This window comes from Lithobates pipiens, unplaced genomic scaffold (assembly GCF_037356315.1).
Source record: "Lithobates pipiens isolate NorthernLeopardFrog02 unplaced genomic scaffold, aLitPip1_a1.2 Scaffold_27, whole genome shotgun sequence".
NCBI lineage: Eukaryota > Metazoa > Chordata > Amphibia > Anura > Ranidae > Lithobates > Lithobates pipiens.
This window is the reverse complement of record NW_027507788.1, coordinates 93,733,021-93,739,020: the sequence shown is the minus strand read 5'-3', so window position 1 is coordinate 93,739,020 and position 6,000 is coordinate 93,733,021. Positions and strand designations below refer to the sequence as shown.

At 47.2% G+C, this 6,000-nt stretch overlaps 1 protein-coding gene across 1 annotated transcript in view; it reads left to right on the top strand.

Annotated features, from left to right (window-relative positions):
• The first annotated feature begins 721 nt into the window (after positions 1–721).
• TOMM40 (translocase of outer mitochondrial membrane 40) overlaps positions 722–6,000 on the top strand; it is a 39,155-nt gene continuing 33,876 nt past the window's right edge. The window contains exon 1 of the mRNA XM_077457224.1: positions 722–880. The gene's annotated coding sequence lies outside the window, so the exon portion shown is untranslated. The remainder of the gene's footprint in view (positions 881–6,000) is intronic.

The following is a 6,000-nucleotide window of genomic DNA, read 5'->3' as shown; positions in this document are numbered from 1 at the left end:
CAGAGATGGGGGAAGCGTTGTATCCCAGGGACACAACACACTGCCAGCCGCCACACTTGCCCACCCCCACACACAAGCGCGGTGATGTCGTCCCAGAACAAGAGAGCCTGCCCGCCACCATCATTTGTCTATATGGTGGGTGGGAGGTGGTTGATAAAGTTTACATTTCCACGCCGAAACGCGTCCATACGCATTGCACTGCATTTTTATTCCCATGAATGGGGCACATAGAGAACAATTGTTTTTTATTTTTCCTTGTGTTGAGCTTTTATCCCTGCAGCTCTAAGCGCCATGTGCCCGGGCCCTGAGAGGACACGTAGGGGTGGAGCAGTGGCCATACACTCTCCTATTATGTGGAATTGCCATTCTGTTTGGAGCCTGACAGGGTCTCTTTAGCCCCCCTCAGATTCATTGTCAGTACTGGAGGAAAGGATTGGGAACTCAAACCTACTACCCTCAATGTCCTTAATTAACTGTGAAAAAAACGTCATCACTAGTCGCCAAAAATTACGTCACCGTAACTACGGCAACCACCCAAAAAAATGGCAGCCTCAGCCTGTAAGCGCGTGGAACTGTGGGGCGGCTCACATGACCTTGCACTACGACCTCGGTGCCGGGCTCCGACCAATAGGAAGCCAAGGTTGCCGAGAAGGGGCCAATCGCGGGACACCTGGGCACCAAAGCTAGGCTGCGCCGCAAGAAGCCGGCTGATTGACGGAAGTTGCGGACCAATGAGGGGATAGAGAGGGGGCGTGGCGTCGCTTCTCCGTCAATCGCGAAGAAGAAGAGGCGGGGCTGGGACGGCCAGCGGCCTCGGTTGCTCGTATCGTGTCTGAGTGTATGTGAAAAATCCCGGAGAGCGCAGGAGAGGAGAGGAAAGGTGAGGTTGGGCTGTGGAAGAAGGAGAGGGAGTGGGGGGGAAGGAGTACCCGGGGATAGTGGAGGGGGATGGTGGGCTGGGTGGGTCATAGGATGGCACACTAAGTATGAATGGGACTTGGTGGAGGAGGAGGAGGCGGCACACTGATACCAGGGGCTGCAGCTGGCCTCCTCAGGAAAGTACAAGGTGGGCTGAGGCTGGGGGTCAGTGGGGGAGGGGCCTGTCCTGATGACACCATGGCCTACATCGAGAGGTGTCACCCTGATTATGATCACAGTACCAAATCATAGGAACTACCTACCTACTAATACCCCCAGTGCTCATCAACATTCATCCCTGAGGGGTCCACACCCCATAGTATAGAAATACATGAATCCTACCAATACAAATCTCATCTATTACCGCTCAGGGGTGCAGCCTGCATTAGTTTTCCCTTCACAGGCCTTTTATCCCTCTATATATTCCTGCTAGTAGTGCACTTCCTGTCCTGGAGTGACAACACTCCCTGGCTCTATGGGGCAGTGTGTTGTCACCCTGAAACAGGAAGTGTGTGATAGGATTGACTTCCTTCTATGTCTCCAGGACAGGAAGTGGTGGGAAATCTCCCCAATGGGGACACAAGGCAGCTCTTTGCGTGGGGGGTGGGCAGATTTTGCTTACAGGTTCTTCTACAGTGCCAACAATTTATGCAGCGCTTAACACACAGTAGCTCACAAAAGTGAGTACACCCCTCACATTTTTGTAAATCTTTTATTCTATCTTTTCATGTGACAACACTGAAGAAATGACACTTTGCTACAATGTAAAGTAGTGAGTGTACAGCTTGTATAACAGTGTACATTTTCTGTCCCCTCAAAGTAACTCAACACACAGCCATTAATGTCTAAACCGCTGGCAACAAAAGTGAGTACACCTCTAAGTGAAAATGTCCAAATTGGGCCCACAGTATCAATATTTTGTGTGGCCACCATTATTTTCCAGCACTGCCTTAACCCTCTTGGGCATGGAGTTCACCAGAGCTTCACAGGTTGCCCCTGAAGTTCTCTTCCACTCCTCCATGGGGACATCACGGAGCTGGTGGATGTTAGAGACCTTGCGCTCCTCCACCTTCCATTTGAGGATGCCCCACAGATGCTCAATAGGGTTTAGGATTGGAGACATGCTTGGCCAGTCCATCACCTTTTACCCTCAGCTTCCTTAGCAAGGCAGTGGTCATCTTGGAGGTGTTTGGGGTCGTTATCATGTTGGTATATTGCCCTGCGGCCCAGTCTCTGAAGGGAGGGGATCATGCTCTGCTTCAGTATGTCACAGTACAGGTTGGCATTCATGGTTCCCTCAATGAACTGTAGCTCCCCAGTGCAGGCAGCACAAATGCAGCCCCAGACCATGACACTCCCACCACCATGCTTGACTGTAGGCAAGACACTTGTCTTTGTACTCTTCACCTGGTTGCCGCCACACACGCTTGACACCATCTGAACCAAATAAATTTATCTCAGTCTCATCAGACCACAGGACATGGTTCCAGTAATACATGTCCTTAGTCTGCTTGTCTTCAGCATCATCTTTAGAATAGGCTTCCTTCTGGGATGACAGCCATGCCGGCCAGTTTGATGCAGTGTGCGGCGTATGGTCTGGGCACTGACAGGCTGACCCCCCACCCCTTCAACCTCTACAGCAATGCTGGCAGCACTCATATATCTATTTCCCAAAGACAACCCCTGGATATGACGCTGAGCACGTGCACTCAACTTCCTTGGTTGACCATGGCGAGGCCTGTTCTGAGTGGAAGCTGTCCTGTTAAAACTCTGTATGGTCTTGGTCACCATGCTGCAGTTCAGTTTCAGGGTCTTGGCAATCTTCTTATATCCTAGGCCAGTGTTTCTCAACTCCATTCCTCAGGGCCCCCCAACAGGTCATGTTTTTAGGATTTCCATTATTTTGCACAGGTGATTTGATTAGTTCCACTGCCTTGGTAATTACCACAGCCGTTTCATCTGAGGAAAATCCTGAAAACATGACCTGGTGGGGTGCCTTGAGGACTGGAGTTGAGAAACATTGGCCTAGGGCAGTGTTTCTCAAATCCAGTCCTCAGGCCCCCCCAACAGGTCATGTTTTCAGGATTTCCCTCAGATGAAACGGCTGTGGTAATTGCTAAGGCAGTGAAACTGATCAAATCACCTGTGAAAAATAATGGAAAACCTGAAAACATGACCTGTTGGGGGGGCCTGAGGACTGGATTTGAGAAACACTGGCCTAGGCCATCTCTATATAGAGCAACAATAATTTTTTTCAGATTCTCAGAGAGTTCTTTGCCATGAGGTGCCATGTTGAAATTCCAGTGACCGGTGTGAGGGGGGAAAACACCAAATTTAACACACCTGCTCATCATTCACACCTGAGACCTTGTAACGCTAACGAGTCACATGACACCAGGGAGGGAAAATGGCTAATTGGGCCCAATTTAGACTTTTTCACTTACGGGTGTACTCACTTTTGTTGCCAGTGGTTTAGACATTAATGGCTGTGTGTTGAGTTATTTTGAGGGGACAGAAAATTTACACTGTTATACAAGCTGTATACTCACTACTTTACATTGTAGCAAAGTTTAATTTCTTTAGTGTTGTCACATGAAAAGATAGAATAAAATATTTACATAAATTTGAGGGGTGTACTCACTCTTGCGAGCTACTGTGTGTGTGTGTATATACACTCACTGGCCACTTTATTAGGTACACCTTGCTAGTACCGGGTTGGACCCCCTTCTGCTTTCAGAACTGCCTTAACCACCTCCCGCCCACCGCATAGTAAAATTATGGTGGGCGGGATCCCCTCTCGTTCAGGGACAAGGTCATGTGATGTTGCCCCACTAATTCCTCCACCCCACTGCAAGCTCTTATCTGATTTGGTTTTGAGATTGGCGCTTCTGTCGGACAGACCGCTGCACACACTGGCTGAGCTGTCGGTGCCCATGCAGCTGTTGTAGGGGTCCAAGTAATTGTAATCTCCGCTCTTCTCCCTCTTCTTTCTGCATGGCTTCTGGGGTGGATCAGAGCTATTCTGATTGGTTGGTATGGGCACGGAGCATGGCTCTAAACGATCACAGATCAGAAAGAAGAGGCAGGGGACTATGGACTTCAAAACCCTGGACTGGTGCAGCTCATTACTGATGTAGGTATGTACAGCGGAGACCGGAGGCGTATATGGTGTTAGTTCACGTTTCCCTTTTTTTTTTTTTTTTTTTTTTTTTTTTTTATGAAAAGGTGAACTAACCCTTTAAAGCCTAAGTTTACTCAAAAGTGTTTTTTCAAAAATCGGCACTAGGGACAATATATATACGTTCAATGTGAAGTGTATTGTATTGTAGTCCCTTGTATTGCTGGCTTGAGATTTAGTTTAACACATCAATCCTTTTAACCCCCTTCCGGTGCCATGGAGATTAATAGATCTGATGGAGCTGTCACAGGCACTCGCCAATAGTGCCGACTATGTCTACCTTTTCTGCCATCCATCTCCATTCATAGAAGCTGTATTAAAGCTTCCACCAATGAAAATTGATCTATGAATGAAGGAGGTTGACCTTTGATTCATCCCCCATTCATTGAGTGGTCTGTGTCCCCGTTGGGGAGATTCCTCGCCGTTTCATGTCCTGGAGACACTGCAGGAAGTAAATACCATCAGTGGAGACACAGGCAGCAACATGTACCCGATCGACATTCGAGCCCTATCCGTGTTGGCAAGATTCTGCTAACTTCCTTTCCCAGTAACACACTAAGAAGTCACTGCAAATAACCCCAGGCAGAGCTAACAATCTTAGAGAGGGGTTCTAACCCTTCCCTACTCTGTACAAATGGTGGGAGGGGGGAATTGAAGTCTATGTTGGCCTAAATATGGAGGCTGCTGTTGCTGACCACCACTTAAAATGCTAGTTGCCTGGCTGTTAATGACCTGAAACCACATACACTAGCAGGACAAACGTTCAAGAGTTTGAAGTTGCAGGGATAAAGTTTGATTCACACCAGATTCAGGTGCCAAACAGACTCCCCTCCCCCTTAATCTGGGCTATAAAAAGTCATAAAAATGCAATTAAAAAATATTATAAAAGTCACAGAATAGCTACCCATTCACATATAATATCTGAATCTGGTTAATGGTGAACACATTCAGATATTCTATTCAATGCATAGGCTTCATTGGCAAACAGTCACAGTAACCACCTCAATACAGTGCACTTACACCCCCTTCCTGACCAGACCAATTTTCAGCTTTCAGCGCTCTCACAGTTTGAATGGCAATTACTCAGTCATGCAACACTGTACCCATATGAAACTTGCGTCCTTTTTTCCACACAAATAGAGCTTTCTTTTAGTGGTATTTAATCACTAGTGTTTTATTTAAATTTTTTGTGCTATAAAAATAAATACAATTTAATAAATTTTGTGAAAAAATGCCCCTTTCTTTGTTTCTGTCATAGAATTTTGCTAATTAGTAATTTTTCTTCATAAATTTTGGGCAAAATTTATACTGCTCATCAGGGCTTGACAAATTTGCTTGGAATCTAGGAGCCAGCTAAAAAAGTTAGGAGCCAGGTCGGTAACGGCGATCCGAACCTGTCCCTGGCCTGACATGGAGACGAGTGAGGGGAAGATGGCCCCCGCCATTGTCTCCAAGTCATTGCCCATAGCTCTTAGCCCTTGTACACACGGTCGGAGATTCCATCGGAATGTTTCCTATCGGACCGTTTTGTCGGATATTCCGACTGTGTGTGGTCTGCATCGGACTGTTTCCGTCGGAATATCCGACAGACCAATTTTTCCAACTTGCCGGTAACATTTTCAGACAAAATGCTCCAATCGGACATACTCCGATCATGTGTAGCCTACTCCGACAGACAAGGTGCCACGCATGCTCAGATCAAATTCCTAGACCAAAGCTATTGGCTACTAGCCTGAACGTAGTCCCGTCTAACGAAATAACGTCATCACGTTATGTACAATCGGATTTTCCGACAACTTAGTCCGACCGTGTGTATGCAACATCACTTCCGGACCTCTTCCAGAATTACTCCGGATTTGGTTGTTGGAATCTCCGACCGTGTGTACAAGGGCTTAGAGGCACAT